Source organism: Periplaneta americana, chromosome 7 (assembly GCF_040183065.1).
Source record: "Periplaneta americana isolate PAMFEO1 chromosome 7, P.americana_PAMFEO1_priV1, whole genome shotgun sequence".
NCBI lineage: Eukaryota > Metazoa > Arthropoda > Insecta > Blattodea > Blattidae > Periplaneta > Periplaneta americana.
Genome location: NC_091123.1, coordinates 135,242,026 through 135,266,044, shown reverse-complemented (window position 1 = coordinate 135,266,044; position 24,019 = coordinate 135,242,026). Strand labels below are relative to the sequence as shown.

General features: G+C 35.5%; 1 protein-coding gene across 9 annotated transcripts in view; it reads left to right on the top strand.

Moving 5' to 3' along the window:
• The window catches only part of Dscam3 (Down syndrome cell adhesion molecule 3), a 2,377,722-nt gene that overhangs the window by 459,295 nt on the left and 1,894,408 nt on the right, over positions 1-24,019 (top strand). For all 9 annotated transcript variants that reach the window (XR_011333174.1, XR_011333173.1, XR_011333172.1 and 6 more), the window contains exon 2: positions 12,160-12,290. The gene's annotated coding sequence lies outside the window, so the exon portion shown is untranslated. The remainder of the gene's footprint in view (positions 1-12,159; positions 12,291-24,019) is intronic.

Sequence of the window (24,019 nt, the reverse complement as noted above, 5' to 3'; positions counted from 1 at the left end):
CATTCAGTTTTTTTTTCTGGAAGGCTATGTTCTATATTTTAATAGGTTGTCTAACTAGAGTAATGTGAGGAAATAGGGGCGTCATCGCCAAAAAGGTTGATAAACTCTGATCTAGCGTGTGGATCAATTTGAATATGAAACCACAACATTGCAAGGTAGAAAAGAATAAGATGACATAGAGCAACGCATATTATCATTATTGTTAACCATTATTTCTCTTCAGTTATCCATAAACTTGCCGCAATTTCAAATTCGTCGCTAAAAGCCCTCGAGTTGTGTATTGTAAGTGAATTACTTGGAAAACAAACAATTCAATTGCAATTTAGTGAATTATCCATCCCAATTATTGGGTTATCTGAAGTGCTGTGTTGTAACAACTGACTGAGTACTTATTGCAAGGGATTCAATTTCCTGCAGGGACGCGGGAGCCTTTTCAATTTAGCCGCGGCCAGCATGAATCAATCGATGTCCAGTCTGCACAAAAAAATTAATAGCTGAATGCATTGCACTGTTCTGTAGGCCTATAGTCTGTTTCCATTACTTTCGTGTAACAGGTCAAAAAAGACTGATGATTTTTTCGAGGCTTCGTTGGTTTAGTTTAAGCTTTAGTTTGAGAGATCTGTTAATACGGTAGTGGATTTGAAGTTATTCCTTTATTTCAGCAACAGTAATTTCCACTGGTTCTTCTGTGACTGTCTCCACTTAACTTAATACATTCATTTGTTCTCCTTTGGTCGGCAGTGTGTATCAGCGTAAAACATCGCCCGAATACGGATGCAGTGTGACCTCAGCCTTTGTGAAAATCAGTAGCTTCATCATAGTAAGTCTCGGATGCTGTAATAGCATTATTCATCGTTAAAATGTATTTAGACAGTGTGTCTGGTAATTCATTCATTCATAATTTTCTGCCCAAGGACAGGTCTTTCACTGCAAACCCAGTATTCTCCAATCTTCCCAATTTTCCGCCTTCCTTTTAGTCTCCGCCTATGATCCACGTATCTTAATGTCGTCTATCATCTGATATTTTCTTCTACCCCAAATTTTTCTCCCGTTCATAATTCCTTGCACTATATCCTTCAGCAGGCAGTTTGTTCTTAGCCAGTGGTCCAGTCAATTTCATTTCCTCTTCCTGATCAGTTTTAGCATATTTCTTTCTTCGCCCACTCTTTCCAACATAGCTTCATTTCTTATTCTTGTCAGTTTCACACGCATCATTCTCTTTTTTATTTTATTTTATTGGGTTATTTTACGACGCTTTATCAACATCTTAGGTTATTTAGCGTCTGAACGATATGAAGGTGTTAATGCCGGTGAAATGAGTCTGGGGTCCAGCACCGAAAGTTACCCAGCATTTGCTCATATTGGGTTGAGGGTAAACCCCGGAAAAAACCTCAATCAGGTAACTTGCCCCAACCGGAAATCGAACCTGGGCCACCTGGTTTCGCGGCCAGACGCGTTGACAGTTACTCCACGGGTGTGGACACCATTCTTCTCCATATCCACATTTTAATTGTTACTAGTCCCTCCTCTTCACTTCGTCGTAATGTCCAGCTTCCTGCGTCATAAAATTCAACACTCCACACAAAGCATTTCACTGGTATCTTCCTTAGTTCTTTCTTAGAGAGGTCCGCAAAAGATGCTCCTTTTTCTATTAAAAGCTTCCTTTGCAATTGCTGTCCTCCTTTTGACTTTCTGGCTGCAGCTAATGTTATTACTTATAGCACACCCCGAGTATTTGAAATTGTCCACTTGTTCTACTGCCTTATTCTAATTCAGATGTTTGCCTTCTTTATTTTTCTTCTGATATTCATGGTCTTTGTCTTGTATGAATTTATCTACTTAAAGCTGTCATTTATCTCCAGTAGTATATCCCTTAGTATCGTCTCGTCGTCTGCTTACAAAGCTATATCATCAGCAAATCTTAAGCACTTTATTCTTCTTTCTCCTTCTATTACTCCTCCCATGTTCTGAAAACAATTCTTTACTAATCTTCCAAGTAGATGTTGATGTGGGTAGATGATGCTTGTCGTACTTCTCCCTCTATTTCACTTTCCTCTGACATTTGACTCGTTTCGTATAAAGATTACTGAATAACCTCTTCTCTTTTCAATCCACATCAATTTTCTTCAGAATCGGCATGAGTTCATTTTAGTCCACTCTGTCAAAAGCCTTTCCCAGATTCACAAATACTAAATATACTTGTGTCATTAAATATATATTTAATACGTCTCCGTTTATTTAAGGAAATACCTTAGATTTCTTTTGTAGATGTTAAGTTGTTCTTATTTCGGGACCATCATGACCAGTTAAGAAGCGTTGATCTACACTGTTCAGCCAAGTTTCACCTTATTTGTCGTTTACACTACTGCCGATACAAGAAAAACCTCCGAATGTCTTCTTTGCGAGATGAGCAATTGTGTAAGCTTCTTTAGATTCTATTTTAGTTTATAGAGCGGTATCGCAACACCACGAGTAATGTTTTATTTATTCAGAGGATGAAAGAGAGCCCGATTTTAGGAGCTCTAATTCCCTCGCCGGAGAGCTACATAAAAATTTATGCAACTCAAGTTCTCGTCGTTGAATGTTTATGACCAGAGATGATAAGGTAACAAGGAGGGGAACCTTTCACGTCACATTTTCATCCCGGTCCATCCCTTGCTCTCTACATCACTCGCAGTTGGCAAATGGAAATCCGTCTGCCGGGCTTCACGTAATATCCACTGAGAATATTTAGTTAATGCTATTTTTAATTTGATGGCCAGTCCAAATACCAGCTGTGCTGTTTCAGTTCAAAACCTTTTTAACCTCGGGTAAGTGACAATTGTAGTTTTCACCTATATTATAAAGATCTCTACACGCTCCGTTTTTAGTTGGTTATTTGACAAAGCTGAATCAACTAATAGCTTATTTAGAGTCGATGGAATTGGTGATAGCTGGTTAGTATTTGGCGAGATGAGGTCGCCATGGATTATCTGACATTTGGCTTACAGTTGGGAAGAACCTTGGAACAAACTGAACCCGGTAAAAAGCCCAAGAGGGAATCGAAAACAAACTGAAGAGCAACTCTTGAACAGTAAGCAAACGCACAACCGCCTGACGTGGTTAATATTCATATTGATTTATTTCATTCATGCACATCTCTAGACTATTGTAGGTAAAAAAGGTTAAGTACATTCACTAACATAATTCGTAACATGCCAAAGGAAGTGAGTGACTGTGGAACGCATATAAAGTATGAGAAAGTATGTGTCAACTTTTGACACTCATTTAAGTAGAACTAGCCTATATACATATTTCTCCTGAGCTTGATATGAGCGGAGTAACTTAGGAATTGACCACCACATAATAATACAACAACCTGTTATCCTTCTATTCCCTTCGTTCTCTTTGTGTTCCCCTTGTTCTGTTTGTGTTCCCCTTGTTTTTCTTGTATTCACCTTGATCTCCTTGTATTGACTTTGATCTGTTTGCATTCCCATTGCTCTCCTTGTATTCACACCGTTTTCTTCGTATTCACCTTGTTATTCTTGTATTCAACTTTTTATTCCTGTATTACCCTTGTTATCCTTGTATTCCCATAGTTCCCCTTGTATTCCCATAGTTCCCCTTGTATTCCCATAGTTCCCCTTGTATTCCACTTGTTCCCCTTGTATTCCACTTGTCACCTTTGTATTCCATATGTTCTCCTGTATTTCCCTTGTTATCCTTGCATTCCCTTAGTCCTTCTTGTATTTCACTTGTTGCCCCGGTGTTATACATGTTCTCTTGTATTCGTCTTGTTATGCTCGTATTCCCCCTTCCTCCTTGTATTCACCATTCATCCTTGCATTCCCCTTGTCTCCTTTGCATTCCTCTTGTTTTCCTTGCATTCTCCATGTTCTCGTTGCAATCTTCTTGTTCCCCTTGCATTCCCCTTGTTCTCTTTGCATTCTTCTTGTTCCCCTTGCATTCCCCTTGTTCTCCTTGTATTCTTCTTGTTCTCCTTGCATTCCCCTTGTTCTCTTTGCATTACCCTTTTTATCCTTGTATTCAACTTTTCTTGTGTTCACCCTGTTTTTATTGTATTTCCATTGTTCTTGTATTCCTCTTGTTCCTTATGTATCGCACTTTATATATTTATATTCCCCTTGTTCTACATGTATTCCCTTTGTTCTTAATCTCCTTACATGGACTTCATTCTTTTTGTATTCCCCTTGGTATTCTTTTATTCACCTTCTTTTTCTGGCGCTCTCCTTGTTTTCCTTGTATTCACCTTGTTTTCCTTTTTATCTTCCTTGTTTTCTTTGTATTAGCCTTGTTATCATTGTATTCTCCTCGTTCCCATAATTCTTTTGTTTTTTTGTATTCCGTTTGTTGTCCTTGTATTCTCTTTCTCATCTTTGTGTTAATTTTTTCACCTTTTATTACCCTTTTTCTCTTGTATTCCATTCTTTTCCTTCTATTCCCCATTTTCTCCGTATATTACATTGTTCTCTTTGCATTTCTCTTGTTATCCTTGTATTTTCTATGATCTCTTTGTATTCAACTTTTCCTCCATGTATTCACCTTATTCTCCTAGTATTTCCCTTGTTCCCATTATATTCGCATTATTCTCTGGTATTTTTCTTGTGTTTCTTGTATTTCTCATATTCTACTTATATTCTCCTTGTCCTCAGTCTATTTCCCTTGTTCTTTGTGTATTCCCATTTTTCTTCTTGTATTCCCTTAGTTTTCCTTTTATTCTCCTAGTTCTTCTTCTGTTTCCCTAGTTCTTCTTCTGTTTCCCTAGTTCTTCTTCTGTTCCCCTAGTTCTTCTTCTGTTCCCCTAGTTCTTCTTCTGTTCCCCTAGTTCTTCTTCTGTTCCCCTAGTTCTCCTTATATTCCCTTTGTTCTCCTTGCATCCTGGTTTTTTCTTTCTTGTATTCCCTTTGTTCTCCTTGTATTTCTCTTGTTCTCTTCGTATTCCTCTTGTTCTCTTTGTATGATCCTTATTCTTTTTCTTGTATTGTATTTCCTATGTTTCCTTATACTCTGGATTTCGTATCTATCGATATAATTGAACTCTAGGCACATGATCTGTTTGAAACAATTTATGAAAAACTGTAATCTTATAGGGCTTTAGTTCTAACAATTTACTTGCTTTCCAAGTTGGTGTCTTGGATGCATCTATCTGCTGAGTAACTTTGGTGCAAGTATGTTCTAGCTTGTAGCCTATGCGATCAAGTATTTATTCAGTAGGAAGATGAGATTTATGAACTCTCTTTACTTAAAAATGAGCCGGTTTTTTGTTACCTTTTCACTAAATTGTGGATTGTTGAATCAGATGGTTGTCGATGACCAGGATATTTATTTAGAAATAATTTATGATTTTTTGTACGATTTCTTCGTATTATGTATAGGTATAAGAAATTAAGGGGTGCTGTTCTAACCTTTGTTGCATTCCTACGAACTAACTGAGCTGCACTGAATGGTAGTTAGCTGTATACTAATTCTTTAATCTTAACGTTCCTATACTACGCAATACGAAACCTTACTACAGTATATCCAGCGAAAGTGTATAGTCAGGATCAGCTTACTTAATACCGTAAGAGTGAAACCTAACCATTTCCCCCCTGTTACTACATATGCTAATGGATTATAGTGATTTTCTAGCTCTCAGGTTTAATTTTCTTTTACCAACTTCGTTTCGAATTTCGGGTACTGACAAATACTACAACTGGTAGTTATTTTCTAACTGTTATGTTGGCAGCAATAATTTCGGTTTGCAGTATAGGAAACAGATGAAAATGCAAGTAAGGAAATACATTTTTAGGTTAGGTCTCACGAATTGTAAACTCTTTAGTGAAAGCAATAAATTTCATGTCAGATAAAATACATTTTAATATTAGATCATACTAATCCTAATGAATAACATAATATGCGAGAAGTGCAGGAGGAAAACGTATTATTTCATAAATTATTGAATCATTTAGGAAACACCTCTCAACATAAAGATGAGATGTGGTAAATATAAGCAAGACATTATTATTATTATTATTATTATTATTATTATTATTATTATTATTATTATTATTATTGTAAATTTGTAGTGTTTTTGTAACGCAGTCTTTACTCCTGGTTGAGTGTTAGAGAAGGCCGTATGGCCTTAACTCTGCCAGGTTAAATAAATCATTATTATTATTATTATTATTATTATTATTATTATTATTATTATTATTTCAGTACGTAGCGTTGTGATTTTACCCTCCTTGGTGATATCTAGTATTAGTTGGCAACACTGAAGAGACGGCCAAATTAGACTTTTAGGAAATGCTCTTACGTGATCCTCACTAAACACACTATTTCATTGGCAGTCCCGTTCGATGACTAGCAGTAAAAGTCTGATGGTATTTACCTGAGCCAAACCTGTTACCTGGCGAACTCTTTGTACTTATAATAGGCCTAATTATCATCTATAATGGTAAATTGTACCTTTGGCAACAATTTTCATATTCTGTAATAAACGAATACTTTCGAGCTAGTCGCAGGAAATACCTCACTAATGACAGCAAAATATTGTATGGGAGAATTTAGTAACCAGGAAAACATAATGTAATTCTAATACACGAATTTCTGAACAATAAAACAATTTAGCCCCTGGCAAGGATGGTAAAGGTAATGCTTGCTGTAGAGATATCTCATCCATTGATTAAATATGCCGATGGCGCCGTATTTATGAATCCTATCCTCCGGCAACGATTGTTTGGTTTTTACTGTAACAGAATATGAGTTCATGATGGTCATTGTCCATTAGCTAAAAATAAAACAGAGGGGTCACGGTTCTTCAATCAAGAATGTACTAACTGCAATCCCAGCTGTCATTTCATTAATAAATGCGCAATTTATTTACATTTTAAATTGTCATTATTGTCTCTCAACATCAATATCGAATTGGTTTGTTGGTTTTTTTTTTTGTAACAGGGCTGTGGAAGGAATAGTGGGTTGCTCCTGGGAAAAGAATCTGGGGTCTCTTGTTGAGATGTTATTAGATGGTCGAGATGTGGCTGGAATATTTAACCAATCTTCAAACAAAGAAATAATTGTTATTGTTGTAAAAAATCCTTTAAGCTGAACATATACCTTAGGTATAGATCTATTCCACTTAAATAGATTCTGAGAAAAATAATTGTTCTTCATAGCTTGCAGTCGAATAAAAACATTGTGTTTGCTTCCTTTAAAAAATGCAAACATCAATTTTAGGATATACAGGGTGTTAAAAAATCCACTATTTTAGGAGGTGATAGTATGCATCAAAACAAGAAAATAATGTCTAATAAATAGGCTTCGTATTCCAGCTACCTATAAGCTGGAATGAGGTTACCTGATTCGAAGTATATGTGACGTCACAGCGCAGGTGCAGGTAGAGCGTATTCCGAATCTCACCGGTGAGCAATCCGATGGCATCACGGTGTTCCGAATTCCACCGATGACGTCATTGATGCTCCACCGGTGTCGCACCGGTGTCATCAAATTGCAGAGGTGGTGGCGGTCTCCATCAGCCGCCATCAGTGAATCTGATTGGTTCTTTTATAGGGCGGGAATTAGCAGACGAATAACATCGTGCACTGTTGTGTCATGGCGGTGTGTTCTGCTTTAGTTCTGCTGTATTGTTTGTAATGAGCACAACGTAAAAACAATATGTTAATGGCTTATGAGCGAACATGTCAACGGACCCGTTATTAGTACTGTTTCAAGAAATAAATTGTTTATGCTATCTTTTCTTTGAACGAGATGGGAGTATGAAAATTTCGCAAAATTTTGCTAGCGTAGCACAGACAACTTGTACAGTCGCCATGACAGCCATCGATCCTTCCAGCAGTTTTGTTCCTTATTTCGCTGCAACGTAACGTCATTGATGCCATCGGACCGGTGAGATTCGGAATACGCTGGTACGTTCGTATACAAAATAGTTACGCATCCTCTGCCCTCTTCAAAAGCGGGACACAGTCATAGTGAGTAGTCTTATCGATTACTGCTCTTAATAATCTCATTTAAATAACTACATCTTTGTGGCTGATTGAAGATTCATTGCAGAGGTAAAATGCCTTGGGTAAAGCGCTCAAGCGTGCAATATTGCAGGGTATAGTTGTGAGGATATTTGAACTAATATTGTCAACAATATTACATATAAATTTTGTAAAATAAACGTAGAAGTGACAAAAACAGTGCACTGAAAGAAACTGCAATACCAAAAGGCGCACAAAATATGTTGAACGTAATCCAAAACAATCAGTACCAACACAATCTGAAAAGTATGAAGATATTAACTCGACGTTTAGCATGGATTTGTGTAGCCTACTATGATGTTCATTGTCAACATCCCAATAATTATTAATAAATGAAATAATCTATATTTCAGAGAATTTCTAGAAAATTAGGCCTACATCGAAAATTAGTGGTTTTCCGTGATGGGTGACATAGGCAATATCCTAATGAAACACGAAAGAATGTCAGACAGTAGGAATATCTTGTACTACATCATGCACCAATAACGTTATGTGCCATTGAAAGAATTTCTTGCAATATAAAATCATTCATTGCAAAAATCACGACACAAATGAACATCACGGCTCAAGCATGTATTCACTAGTATAGCTTCAGAATGTCTGGAGTTCACTGTACTCCACGAACACGCAGTGACAACCAGTTTGTTTATATCCTTATCCGTTGCATTACCTGTGTTCGGCGTACTATACACCCAATGTGTCTTTAACTTCAGTCTTTAGGTAGCTGGAATACGGAGCCTACTATTAGACATAGGTTCTATAACATATATTTTCTGAGATCTGAACACTTGTTCATAGGAGCTGCTCAATGTGACGTCCATTTATGGCAATGCATTTTTCTGCCCTACGATACAGCAGACTACCAGATAATCATACCGTAGTTGACACTTCTGGCATGGAATATTGATGTGTAGCAAGGAATACTGAAAATGAAAATAAATAATTGATTAAATCCGAACTTACACGTGTTAATTATGTAAGCATGTGCGGCTTACAGCTGATTCGGTGCTACTTGACACTATTCTTCTGAATCTTTCGTACACTACCTTTAACACTTTAATGTAAATAATTGATTAAATGGCGAAATTACTCGTGTTAATTATGTAAATATGTGCGGCTTACAGCTGTTTCGGTGCTACTTGACACCATCCTCATGAATCTTTCGTACACTACTTTTAACACTTGAATATAAATAATTGATTAAATTGCGAATATAGTCGTGTTAGTTATGTAAGCATGTGCACATGCTTACATAATTAACACGAGTAAGTTTGCCATTTAATCAATTATTTATATTCAAGTGTTAAAAGTAGTGTACGAAAGATTCAAAATGGATTATCATGAAAATGAAAGTTTGATGCGGATATGAGCGGGGTTAAACAGAGATGGTGTTGTGAATTCTCGTAATCACCATGTGAGGGGTGATGATAATTGCCATCCAGTTAAAAAAAAACAAGTCATCAGCAGCGATTCTCAATCAACGTATGGGCAGACGTTCTTGGTGATAGATTAATAGGGCCATATGTGCTGCACAGAGATTAACTGGGGCTCGTTATCAGGACTTTCTTATTAACGTACTAGCCGTACCCGTGCGCTCCGCTGCACCCGTTAGAAATAAATATAAAGTAATTACATATAATTAAAATAGGACATTTGATCCCGGGAACATTCGTGTTTGATAGAAGGATAAATCGTTTAATATGTTACTTAATTTAAATTGTATTTAAATAATTAAAATGCGACCATTTTGGTCCAGAGACCACTCATTTGGTGCAATGACAATTCCATTAACATGTTTCTTAATTTTTATTACATGCAACCATAGTTTAATGAACATTGACATCATTTAGATTTAATGTGTATATTTTATTTTACTTGCTATATGTTTCCATGAATTATGGTAATAACTTAATTTTAACCCTTGTTTTCTACGTATTCAGTAAATGGCGCTTGGCCCACTATGGTTCTGAACCTTCCAAATAACTTGTATTATATTACATTACATTACATTACATTATATTATATTATATTATATTATATTATATTATATTATATTATATTATATTATATTATATCTGAAGTTACTGTAATAACATTATAGCATTATGTCCATCTAGAGAAACTACACTTGCCAATGGTGAAATAATAATTAATTATACAAATCGGTTAATTTAGCATCGGATATTACTTCATACAAACACAGAAACATTCTCTGTAGGTTATGTTTCATAGCTTTCGATTGTTGTTGTTCAGGGCCAATTATAGACGAAGTTATTTGTTTTTTATTTCATTACATGGCTTAGATGGCAGTTATTTTAATTTTAAAACTCATTTATCTCATTAAATATCAATCCTATCAAAATTTTTCAAAGAATAAAACTTATCGCAAATGATTTTTAAAGAAACTTTTGTTATGTAACATTTTTTAGAAAAATCAATAATAAGCGAGATATTTCGATTTATTTAATTCAGGTCCCCTTATAACCCCCCTTTTACATAATGTATTTTGAATGCCATGTAGCCTAAAATCTAAGTTACAACGAACTTAATTTAGGCTATATTCCAATTTTCATCGAAATCCGTTCAGCCATTATCGCGTGAAAAGGTAACAAACATCCAGACAGACAGACAGACAGACAGACAGACATACAAACAAAATTTTCAAAAAAGAGATTTTCGGTTTCAGAGTGGTTAATTATACATGTTAGGACCAATTATTTTTGGAAAATCAAAAATTACCAGAAAAATTTCGGCTACAGATTTATTATTAGTATAGATTAACAAAAAAATTTCAAAGAGTGTGTGTTTCCTTACGCCAAAAGGGCAGAGGAATGCATTGCCATGAATGGATGTGACATTGAGCACATATTATGAACAAGTGTACAGATCTCAGAAAGTATGTGTTGTACGACCCATGTTTATTAGACATTTTCTTGTTTTGATGCATACTAGCGCCTCTTAAAATATTGGATACTTTTTTCTTAACATCCTGTGTTAGGTTATATGTAGGTATGATTAACATCTCTTAATCTTATTAATTACAGGGATAGAATAATCAGCTATTGGAAAACCTAATGAACATTTAACATTATTCAAGGATAAATGCCAGAGTCAAAATGTCATTCCTTAATGCCAGAACCAAATGGAAGACAATTGTAAAATTCTACCGAAAGCTCTATACCTCGTTATTCACAAGGGAATTACATTAATCAACTAGTGTTGAAACCTCTAATTAAACTGCTTACCGTACATTGTCAGATCCCCACAGAAGATGGAGAACTACAAAACAAAATGTTAGGGGATTTATAAAATCCCTTTAATAGCATGAGACGTCTTTACTTTCGGTACCGGTATGTAAATAAGTTCACATGTTTTAGGTCTTGTTTGTATTACAGACTATTACACATAGGCCTATTACAAAATATAACCGAACTTATTGTTAATAAAATATTTATTAAAATTACTGAAAGGTTCAGTATAATATTCTTTCTTTAACATTGATTGCATTTGCATATTTACAGTTGATGTAGATGCATAGATATATTTTATAACTAGTACATCTTGTAAAAATACGGTATTTATTGTTCCTGTTTTGAGATCTATGTACAGTAGTGACAAAAAAAAACCGGACCGACCCTTGTAGCTGATTTCAGAGCCTTGTTCACTCCAGAGCACGATAGACTGGTAAGTAAGACTTTCGCGGTTCGAATCCTGCCTGGGAAGGAAACTTTTTTTTGTCCCTTATTCAAATTTATTCCCAATACTTTCAGATTGCAGCAATATTTTACTACTTAATTAACTTATTATTCCCAGAACATGAATTTTACCAGCAATAGAAAAGTATTGGGAATAAATTTGAATAAGGAACAAAAAAAAGTCTCTTTCCCAGGCAGGATTCGAACCACGAAAGTCTTAGTTACCAGTCTATTGTGCTCTGGAGTGAACAAGGCTCTGAAATCAGCTACAAGGGTCGGTCCGGTTTTTTTTGACACTACTGTACATAATTGAACGGCACTTCCTTACGATTTCCATTTTCAAGACAAATTTTAGTCAAAATTCACCATATTCTCATTAAGAATTTTTCTGTAAGTAGGTCTGTAACAATATTTTAACTGATTATAATTTATTTTTACAGGTTTTTTCTGTGCATAAACGGGTGGTGAGTGAGGTTGTCCAAAATATAGTCGAAACAGAAGGCACAAGTGTAGTTCATTACATCCAAAGACAGTCGTAACCGAATAACAACTGAACGCCATTTGTGTGAAGGTAAGTTAGTCATAATTTTCTTATACCCCCGGTTTACGAAGGTAATTCCTGAGGTTATGTGAACAAAAAAATGTAAATAAATTAATGGGATCGCATTCATAATTACGGAGTTACAACGCATTTTCGAAACGGGTAATAATGGAGCGCTAGACATGTTTTTTTCTTTCTTTTTTTTTCGTTGGTAACTCTATAGCATCTATTGGATGGTATATGGTTGTGCTAACAGATGGAGTTACTTATCAACAATGTGACGCTGAAACGTGTGTTCAGGTTACTACCTAGCGACAGTCCTGATGTATTTTTTATATTTGTGATGATTGGTTAATTAATATTAACCCGGCACACTCACAATCATACAAATTTCCAGACTCTAGACACCCAGGGAATTCTTCTTCTACAAGAAAAACTCACTGAGAGCCAAGCCCGGGAATCGAACCCGGGACCTCATGATCTAGAAGCCAGCATGCTGACCAACAGATCACGGAGACAGTCGCTAGACATGTTTGTTGTCTTAACTACGTGCACCCTTAGATTACTGAATCTGGAGTGGTTGAAAGACATCGTGTATCAGGTTAAGGTACAAACACGCGAAGAGTTGCTTCAATGTATTCTGGATGCCGCGGCAACAATAAGGAACAAACGTGTGAAGCTGCGAAATGCTACACGTGCGGTTCACACCCGTGCGAAAAGTTGCCTTGAGATTCGTGGAGGAATTTTTCCGAAAATATGATTTAAATCCACTCAAAATTAAAGAGACTGATACATAATAATTAATTGTCGTATTTTAATAATTTTTTGCATTTTTTCAGTGAAATTGTTTAAAAAAGGTTTGTTTTTGTAAAAGTTTTTTCTGTCGTTTTCAGAGTACCATAACCTCAGGAATCACCTCCATAAATCGAGGGAGAACTTCGGGAATCAGTCTTTATTGTTTGTGTTAGGATTAAGGATTATTTGCAATATCATTATTTATTTTTTTACATTTTAATTTGGACAGTACCTACTTAGTTCATTATTCTTTCTGCTATCTGCATATCTTCGTCTAAAAAGCTGATGCCTAGCTACGTGTTGCATGCTGATTTTTACTAAAATTGAAGCTGTTTTTACACCACGTAAGTTACTTCACAATTAGTGAATTATATTAAAGAAAATGAGTTGAATTTTGTACTGGACAAGTAAAGAAAAAATTAATCTTGTCTAGAATATTTTCAATAGGGAAAAATACTCATATTGCCATTAAAAATCGATAATTCTTGGCCGGGATTCAATCTATGGGCTTCGAATCTAGAAACAAACTATATAAGCGCTGGGTCATGAAAAATGGCTACGTATAATTTATATCGAAAGGGATTTGGATCTCAAAAGGCTGTTTTGCACTCAATTCATCCATCACAGCAACACCTTTTCGCTTTTCTCTTGATGCGTATACGCTCGTCGCTTCTTTGGTAGTCGTTTTTATGGCACCGCAGAAAGCGGAACACAACAGAAATCCGCTTCCTAACGCGTTACCACAAACCATGCGAACACAAAAATGCTCTCCAGATACGTTTCCGCTCTCATCTCAAACCTACGATCCAGCCTTCTATTTCTGTGTCTGCCCTGAAGCATCTGGCAAGCTCGGTGTTTGATTTTAGTCCTGCACTTCAACCAGCTGACGTTCATTACCCCTTTGATGGAATTGTCTCATTTTAAGATTCCTTATCTCTTATATTCTACAATTGATTAACTAAATACAAAGAGCAATTTTTTATGATGTAACGTGAATATGTTAAGAGAAAGTCTACAAACTATTTGGGAATTTTACTTTAAGCAAGTACAGAGATAGGTTTGGAAGTAAATCCCGAAAAGCCAAACTATATGATAATGTCTTGTGACGTGAATATTGTACGAAATGGAAATATAAAAATTGGAAGAATTAAAAAAAAAAGTAACAAAATATGAATAGGTTTGGAAGTAAATCCCGAAAAGACAAAGTATATGATTATGTCTCGTGACGAGAATATTATACGAAATGGAAATAAAAAAATTGGAAGAATTAAAAAAAACAGTAACAAATATAAATATGTTTGTAAGTATATCCCGAAAAAACAAAGTATATGATTATGTCTCGTGACGAGAATATTGTACGAAATGGAAATATAAAAATTGGAAATTTATCCTTTGAAGAGATGGAAAAATTCAAATACCTGGGAGCAACAGTAACAAATATAAATGATACTCGGGAGGAAATTAAACACAGAATAAATATGGGAAATGCCTGTTGTTATTCGGTTGAGAAGCTTTTGTCGTCCTGTTTGCCGTCAAAAAATCTGAAACTTAGAATTTATAAAACAGTTATACTGTATTACCGGTTGTTCTTTATGGTTGTGAAACTTGGACTCTCACTTTGAGAGAGGAACATAGGTTAAGGGTGCTTGAGAATAAGGTGCTTAGGAAAATATTTGGGGCTAAGAGGGATGAAGTTACAGGAGAATGGAGAAAGTTACACAACACAGAACTGCACGCATTGTATTCCTCACCTGGCATAATTAGGAACATTAAATCCTGACGTTTGAGGTGGGCAGGGCATGTAGCAAGTATGGGCGAATCCAAAAATGCATATACTGTAGAGTGTTAGTTGGGAGGCCGGAGGGAAAAAGACCTTTAGAGAGGCCGAGACGTAGATAGGGGGATAATATTAAAATGGATTTGAGGGAGGCGGGATATGATGATAGAGACTGGATTAATCTTGCTCAGGATAGGGACCAATGGCGGGGTTGTGTGAGGGCGGCAATGAACCTTCGGGTTCCTTAAAGGCCAGTAAGTAAGTAACAAACATAAATGATGCTCGGGAGGAAATTAAACGCAGAATAAATATGGGAAATGCGTTTTATTATTCTTTTGAGAAACTTTTGTCATCCAGTCTGCTCTAAAAAAAAAAAAAAAAAAACAAAACAACACAAAATAGAATGTATAAAACATTCATCTAGGTATGGAATGGAATTTAAGTGAGGGGACACGGATGGCCCAGCACTGCGACCTGTTGAGATTTATTGCACTAACCCTCGATGTGGTATGAGTTGCGTGCCATAGATCCCCTAGGCTCACCAACCCAACCACATGACTCCCTAACGACCGGTCCCTACAGCCAACAGAAATCCATATACCATTCCTGCTTCGGCAACTTCCCCCAAGGTCCCCCTGTCGGTCAGAGGCGAAACTCCTCCCCCCAGTAGGTCCGCCTCGGGTGCTCGTTGCAGAAGCCATCCAACGTCGCTTAGCTACAATCCACGGAGGCCGGTCGAGAGAGCCAGTAGTTCCGGGAGGCCGCCTGTAGAGTGATCTGAAAACCAGAAACGGGATGATGAGTAAAGGATGATGGGGGAGGAAAGGAAGTGGCGGAGATGAGTGGGGTTCCAATCGCCTGATAAAGTTACCTGATATTCATCCAGGCAACTCATCCTGACCAGGGATCGAATCCGGGACCGCTGGGTTCGGAGTGAGACTCGCTAAACCCTCAGCCACAATGGTGGACTTATATAGGATTATTCAAAAATAAGTTCCCATTTTGAAACAGCTATATCTTCTGTATATAGGGCTACCAGCAGTTTGGTTTCATATAGGTACCATTACTGTTTAGAAGATTTGGGATTTTTTTTTATCGATGCGTGTTTAGTTGCTATGGTAACTGTGTCAAGCTTGTATAAAAATAATTGTTGTTCAGAATACAGACGCCAGGAGAGTAATTGTAATAATTTATACAATAGTTTTACTTTTACAAGTTCGAATTGGCCTGATTCAGTGCTATTACTAATGCAGTAGACAATTTAGTATTTATTTATTTAACCTGATAGAGATAATGCCATCAGACCTTCTCTGTCCCTCTACCAGGGGATTACAACTATAATATGAAGAATAAAATTACAATTAATGTTAAATTTACAATTACAATTACAATAAAAATTAAAGTACTACAAGATTACCTGATTAATGAAAACTATACAATTTATCATAGAAGTTAAGAACAAAGAATATTTTTGTTTTCGCTGAATTACAAATTAAACCTAGAATAACAAAATTCTATAGTGATGAAATTACCGGATATTGAAATATTTTGTGATAGATTAAGAGAACTATTTACAAGAAACCATGTCGGAACGAGTCTCAATTACTGACCAAGTGCCTAGTGAGTTTGCGTTTGAATTCAATTTTATTTCGACAGTCCCTGATCCTAGCAGGTAACGAATTCCAGAGTGTTGGCATAGCTATTGTGAAAGAGGATGAGTATGAGGAGGTACGATGGGATGGTATTTTTAGTATTGGTTCATGGCGAGAGCGTGTGTTCAGATTGTGGTGGGAAGAAAGGTAAGTGAAGCGAGACGACAGGTACGAAGGAATAGAAGAGTTCAAGATTTCGAAGAGAAGGAGAAGTGACTGTAAATGTCTTTTCTTATCTAGTTTAAGCCAACTTATTGTTTCCAGGGATGGAGTAATATGATCATATTTATGAACATTGCTTACAAAACGTACACACAACTTATGAGCACGTTGAAGTTTCGTTTTGTTGTCGCTGGGAAGGTCAGTCAGTAAAATGTCAGCATAGTCAAAATAGGGAAACACAATATGCATATGCATTGAGAAGATATCGAACGTTACTTAGATTGAGGAATGGATCATGCTGTGTAAAATCATTTCGCAAGTTGATGAACAAATTTTAGGAAATTGGTTCAGTTGCCCATAGAAAGCGATCAGGTAGACCAAAATTAGTAGACTAGTGCAGCTCTAGTTTTAAGAGAAGTTCAGGAAGTTAGTGAAAATTCAGACTATAATGATTGTAGTGGTAATAAAGTTGCAAAGCCTCTGGACATGAGTTATTCAACAATGTGGCGAATTCTGAGAAGACGGCTTCGGCTCTGTCCTATAAAATTAAAATGCGTTTTGAATTCAAAGAACAAGATATTTGGTGATCGTGTAATTAGTAGGCATTTTCCGAGTGGTTAGCCTTCTAGGTCACCAGACATAAATCCTCGTGTCTCTCGTGTAGTCCGGATTTGTGCGAGGCGAGCCTCACAGGCGTCGGTTCAGAAAAAAACCAAGGCTTAAGGGTTTCTTATTATCGAAACAGTTCAGGTATCCGGGGCACATTGTTACATATATTCTTATCCAATATTTCCGTTGGTACCTAGTAGAGTCTTCATACAATATGACAACTCATTTGATGAAGAAAGAAAAAGTGTGTAAGGATTCAACTACATATTATGGGATCGAGAAATTATTGTCAAAGTTCGTAGTCTCTTTGGATGTCATTAAGAGTAACGATACATTTTGTCGAGATTCGAAGTTATAAGATTATGAGGCCTCTTCGTCTGTGGGAAAACCAATAAACGTTTCTTCTTGCCGCAGTAGGGTCGTCGCACTATTAGTGAAGAGCACAGTGTGAACATTTGATTCATGTGGGACGTCATATCATTATGAACAGGTCTTGCTATTACCGTTGTTAAGGCTTCCTACACAGCCTCCCAAAGGTCGTAAATCCCCATTTTTTAATAAAAGTTTCACCCAGAACTGTACTTTTTTCTGGAAGACGCCATGTAGGCCTCATGTCTCTTCATTTCTCAGTGTCTTTGTCTCCAACACGCGCTCGTCTCGAAGGAATGGATTTATACTGGAATTAACAGATGTTAGAAGTCGCCTTGTTTTTCTAGCCTTTATGCTTTCTCCAACAGTGAACAGAAGAGCCCTATTCAACAAGTCACTCGCTGTTTTCTGCTTGCGTAACTTGTCATATTTCTACGCTAAGGACCCGAGTTATTATCCAAACCGTTCAAATGGAATTTGTGGTATACAAAGATGGTATTTGCAGGTTTACCACCTTTCATTTTTCAGAAGTAGGGACAAAATTTTGAGATTATTTACCTATACGTTCCAAGTTTTATTTAAACATTTATTAGCTGCCTACTGTTTTACACAAAACATAACTTTACTAATCTTGTCTTAGTACCGTAAAACCACTTCACGAAATCAGCATCAATCTCTCCTCTCTATTCCTCGTCACATAACTTCCCTATACTCATCCTCCTATACTGTATCATTGTCTCGCCTCTGGAATTCGTTACCTAGTGACGTCAGGGATTGCCGGACATTGTCACAGTTTAAAAGTAAATTAGAAAAGTATGTTTTATCTCATGAAATCCGTTTCTGAGAAGTTTCTAGATTTGTATCGAAGTTTTTATCTTTAGTATTCTGGCAACAATTTCCTTTTGTTAGATTAAACCTTTCTCTTGTCTTCGTGCCAGAATATTTAACAGCTTATTGTTCCTTGGTTCCTAACAATGATGCTGAGTGTCACTGTTATTTTGTGTCTGTATTTGTTGTATATATTTTTACTTTTTGTTTGTTTTTTTTTTTTGCATCATTTAATATGTTAGGCTAATTTTTGTTTTTAATTTTTGCTTGTATGTTCAGTTGTTTTTATATCATATTCATTATGTCGCTCGTTATTACAGTAGATTAATAGCATTGATGTATAATTTTTCTTGTAGTTGTATTGCATTTCTGGTAGCGTGAAACAGAAGGCCTGATAGCCTTAACTCCACCGAATAAATAATAAGTAAATAAATAAATAAATAAATAAATAAATAAATAAATAAATAAATGAATAAATGAATAAATGAATAAATGAATAAATAAATAAATAAATAAATACGTAAATAAATAAATAAATACGTAAATAAGTAAGTAAATAAGTAAATAAATAAATAAATAAATAAATAAATAAATAAATAAATAAATAAATAAATAAATACAACAGTACACACCCACTCCAACTAACCTAGTTTTAGCAGCGTAAATGATAGATTGAAATGAATGTAGTAGGCCAACTCACCAAAATATTAGAATAATGATGTATAAGTTCTTAAGCGTTTTTGTTCGTCATCACAACACTACGATGTTATGAGATTATTTATCGATTATCATTTGTCATTATATGTTATTTAGAGTGTTGTGGTTGTAAATACACCTGAATATTTACGGTTTTGAAGAAAGTTTTTGCCCTTTGTGAAAAAAAGAAGATGTAGTGTCAAGTAGAAAGAAATTAACACTACTGAAATATTCTTCCGTTTAAGTTTAATAGAGGAACAACAGCAAGCGGAGGCGGCTCGAAACATTGTGTGGTGAATGGGGAGAAAGCTTCTGAAGCAATTTTTCCAGGTTAAAGGAATAATTGTTTTAATTTGCCAGGAGAACGCCACACTTAATATTGAAAACACATAATATTTAAAAACTGAGGAAAACGTGTGATTCGACAACGTAACTGTTTAAAAGTAGAATTTTAGCCGTAATAGGTTAATAATTGCGGTTTACTGGAGCTGTATTACATTCCTGTGGCAATAATCAAGCTTTCGAATAGGTTATATCAAACATACTCTGCAGTGGAATACGATAAATTTTCTGTATTTTGATCTGTTTTCTGAATTTCTCTTTGAACATAAGACTAGTCGTACGCAGACTATGACGAAGTATGTTAGTCAACTTCTATAGTTGAAATACACCACAAATACTTCACATAATTAAGCACACTCAAACATCTATCGCTCACGAACACACAACTGTTATTAAATTAGAAGTTGCTATAAACTACATTTTCGTTGTTCGTTGTGACAGAATTCGTAGCTGTGTTACATTAAGGTCATGGCAAACTAATGAAACAGATATGCTTAGAGGAAAAACAGATTTATGTAATTCTGTGCCATTTCATTGCTAGCCTAGTGGACACAGGGGTCAAAGTGTGTCGTAAACTCTGCGTTGAAGTGGTTAAAATGTTGTAGTAGTAAGTACACTGCTCTGTCGATATAGGAGAAAGCTAATGCCTACCTACTTAGATATAAGACGGCAAGCATCATGGTTAGATACAGCTTGAAAATCCAGAAATATTATGGACAGTAAAAAAAAATCGATCATATTATGGGAGTAGGTATTTAAGAGTTATATAGTGAATTTGGTACAACGTTAATACAAATTAATTTTATTTCCAATATATCTATAAATAAATAAATAAATAAATAAATAAATAAATAAATAAATAAATAAATAAATAAATAAATAATAAATAAATAAGAAAGTAAATAAATAACTAAATAAGTAAATAAATAATTAAACAAGTATATAAGTTAACAAATACATAAGTAAATAAACAAGTACAAATAAATAAATAAACAAGTAAGTAAAGAAATAAGTAAATAACTAAGTAAATAAAGAAATAAACAAACAGGCAAAGAAATAAGTAAATAAACAAATACAAACAAATACATAAATAAGTAAGGAATTAAACAAATAAACAAATAAGCAAAGAAGTAAACAAACAAACAAACAAATAAATAAATAAATAAAAGTAATAAATAAACGATTAAATAAAGAGACAACGATATAAATCAGGACTGGGCACCAAGAGCGAATTCTACTCTCTCTCACGGGGAGCCATATGACTTCTCTTCAACCCCTTTCTTCCCCGCCGAACACCGCTCAGTGTTGATGCAGTGACGGATGAATATTAAGCGTCCTCATTTAGAGTTTGGATTCGCTCCCGGTGCCCAGCCCTGATATAAATAAAGAAAGAAGTAAAGGAAGAAGGAAAAGCATGAATAAATAAATAAATAAATAAATAAATAAGTAAATAAATAAATAAATAAGTAAGTAAATAAATAAATAAATAAATAAACAAATAAACAAATAAATATTACCTTAAACACTCCAGCAATATCCTTAATATCTGCGCCATTTTCAAGGCGTTGAATAATATTTACTTTGTGAGAAATGCTCAGACGTGAACGTGTTTGTGACTTGGTGCCTTACCGTTATGCGGGCACTTTTATTCTCGTCACAACAACAGACTACGGTGTCCTGTTTTGTTGCTTTCTTTAGGCTCAAACGCATTCTACTAAAGCAATATATTAGTTTTGTCCTATTTCTAACAATTTAATCCTATAATTCAGTCCACTGTCATCATTATGTAAATTTTGACTGAACACTAGACGTATAGAAGTGTGATATAAAACTTGCAGTTAAGACGTATGACAAGGGATATGTCAATGTTTATGGAGCAAAGATAAATCTCTATTACTTTTACGGAATTGGGAACTACGTTTTCTGCAAATGAAGGTGCATGTGCTGTGCGACAAAACATTTTTCATGTGAGGAACTGTTGCCTGGGTATATTTTTGGACTGTTGTATAATGATGATAATTTAGTTATATCCGGAAGTTGAGTGGTTGATGCTTTCAAATGCCAGGTGTTGGCGCTCTTACCACTGACTGCTGCGGCGCCCCAAACCCACGAGGTGCTAGGGTTTCATCCCTTACCCATTACTATTAATAACTCTGTGATGAGCATTTCGCAACATATATCGTTTATGCTGGCAACGTTACATTGCCGAGGCTTCACTCATCCCAGATGGAGGTACATTCGCTTCCGTCAAATATGGCTTCTAGTGTTGATGTCCCAAATTTGTAATCACATTTTTTTGTTGTTACTGCAATTGTAACCCACGAAATTCTGTATTTGTAACACAATACTGTCTCAGATATAATATCTAAACTTTTTTGGATTTAAATCTTACATTGCGAACAATTTTAAACTTTAAATTAAATTCTAAGAAAAACAAATAATGTAAAGTAACTTAATTTCATTTTTTGACCACTGTGCATGCGATGGCTGAATTTGAATGGATGCCACGATATTTGCTAGGAGTCTAAAGCCTTCGTTTTTCTGAACCGACGCATACGAGATGCGAGGTATGATGCCCGCCATTGTGACACCACTTCACATAGCTACAAACATTTTTGTTTACTAGAAAAAAAAAACACTAAAATAGCTCCGCAGCTAAGCGATGGGCCACAGAATCGAACATTCAGAGTTCGAATCCGACCTAGGAATACAATTTGTTGTTATTAGGTTGTATTTCACTTACAAACAAATGAATAATGACTTAGCGAGACGCTGATAAATCTAAAATCATTTCTCCGTCCTGGATACTAACTGTCAATATGCATCCATGAGTATTAATAATTTGAAAATAATCCATTTAACTAACTTAATTATATTCTCGAAATTCAAATTCTTAACAAAATAACAATTAGAAGATGAATTAATGTAGGACTATTTTTTTTTTCATTAGCTACTCCGTTGAGTCATATATGAGATAAATTCTCTCATTTTTTCCCCTAAAATTAAGGGAAAAGTCCCTATTTACTCTGTCAGAAAAATCGATACTTGAAAAAAAGTTGGAAAAAAATCTCCATACAATAGTGTTTAAATATATTGTTATTGTTATTTAAAATCAATTCCTTAATACTTGCTGTTAAACATATTATTTCCAATGACTCTGTAAGATACTATACATTATAATCATTATTTGTTAAACATATTATTGAAATTAAGTCATAAAATGAAAATGTTCTACATTTCAGTTACGAGTGGAAAGACAATTAAATAAAAGCAAAATAAATGATATGTGGTCAGTTCATTTCCTTTGTTATAGTTATAAACAGAGGGCGGATCAGAGTGACCAGGTTCCGTGGCTTCATGTTACTGATGCAGAGAGTAGAATGTCTCGGCACGTGTTCCCTAGGTACAGACAGTGGGTAAAGAATTATACAGTATGCAGTAGGCACATCACTTTCCGCTTCGCAAACGGGTAGCGTTTGCTACTACTAGTGAAAGCAAATGCGAAGTTATTATGTGGGAATACGAGGTAATCGATCAACTACGCATAGTAGTGGGCCTACAGTTAAACAGAGCAGTTAGGAACAAGATTGTGCTATTTGTGTTATTTATAAACTGTCAGAATGCCAAAGGAAAAACGCGTACAAAATGAAAAAGTGAACGCTTGTACACCAGTTTGGAGGTAATATCTTCAGCAGTGAAGGAGAAATAATTACGTGTAATATATGTAAAGTGACGTTAAGAGCTACGAAAAAATGGCACTCAGAAAGGCATTGCAACAGCAGACATCACAGGGAATACATACAAGAGAATCCGTCAACATCGGATGCAAATGTAATTGTAGGAACATTTATACCTAACTCTACTGGAAAGAAATATGTACTAACGTGTGAGACGATAGAAAATGTGAACCACACAACAATGACAACTGCATTTTCTAATGCCATAGTATTTTGTGTCCTACTGGTATCAGGTATAATGATGTACTTCTTTTAGTCACAGATGCTGCGCCCTATATGATAAAGGGGTCAATGACATAAAAATAATATATCCTAAGCTGGTTCACCTTACTTGCTTAGCGGAAGTAATTCCCTCTTCTTATAATGACGTCGATAGCTTTATAGGCAACGTTAAGAAAATTTTTCTGAAAGAACGTTCCCGAATACAAAAATTCAAGGAAATCGCTCCCAGGGTTCCCCTTCCACCAAACCCCATAATAACAAGATGGGGTGGTTGGCTGGAGGCTGCCTTCTATTATGCCACATAAAAAAGGTAAAGGTTTCCCTGTAACATGCCGTGAAGGCACTTGGGGGGCATGGAGGTAGAGCCCCATGCTTTCCATACCTCGGCACTAGAATGAGGTGGTGTATTATGCCACATATTATGTTCAAATTGTGAAAGTGATGAATAGTTCAGATTCTATGAAGGCACATGCAATTGAAATAGCAAAATCCCTAATTTCAGATGATCTAGCGAGCAGTTTAGATTTCATACAGAATAACTTTCATCACTTACCGAAAGCCATAACGTTG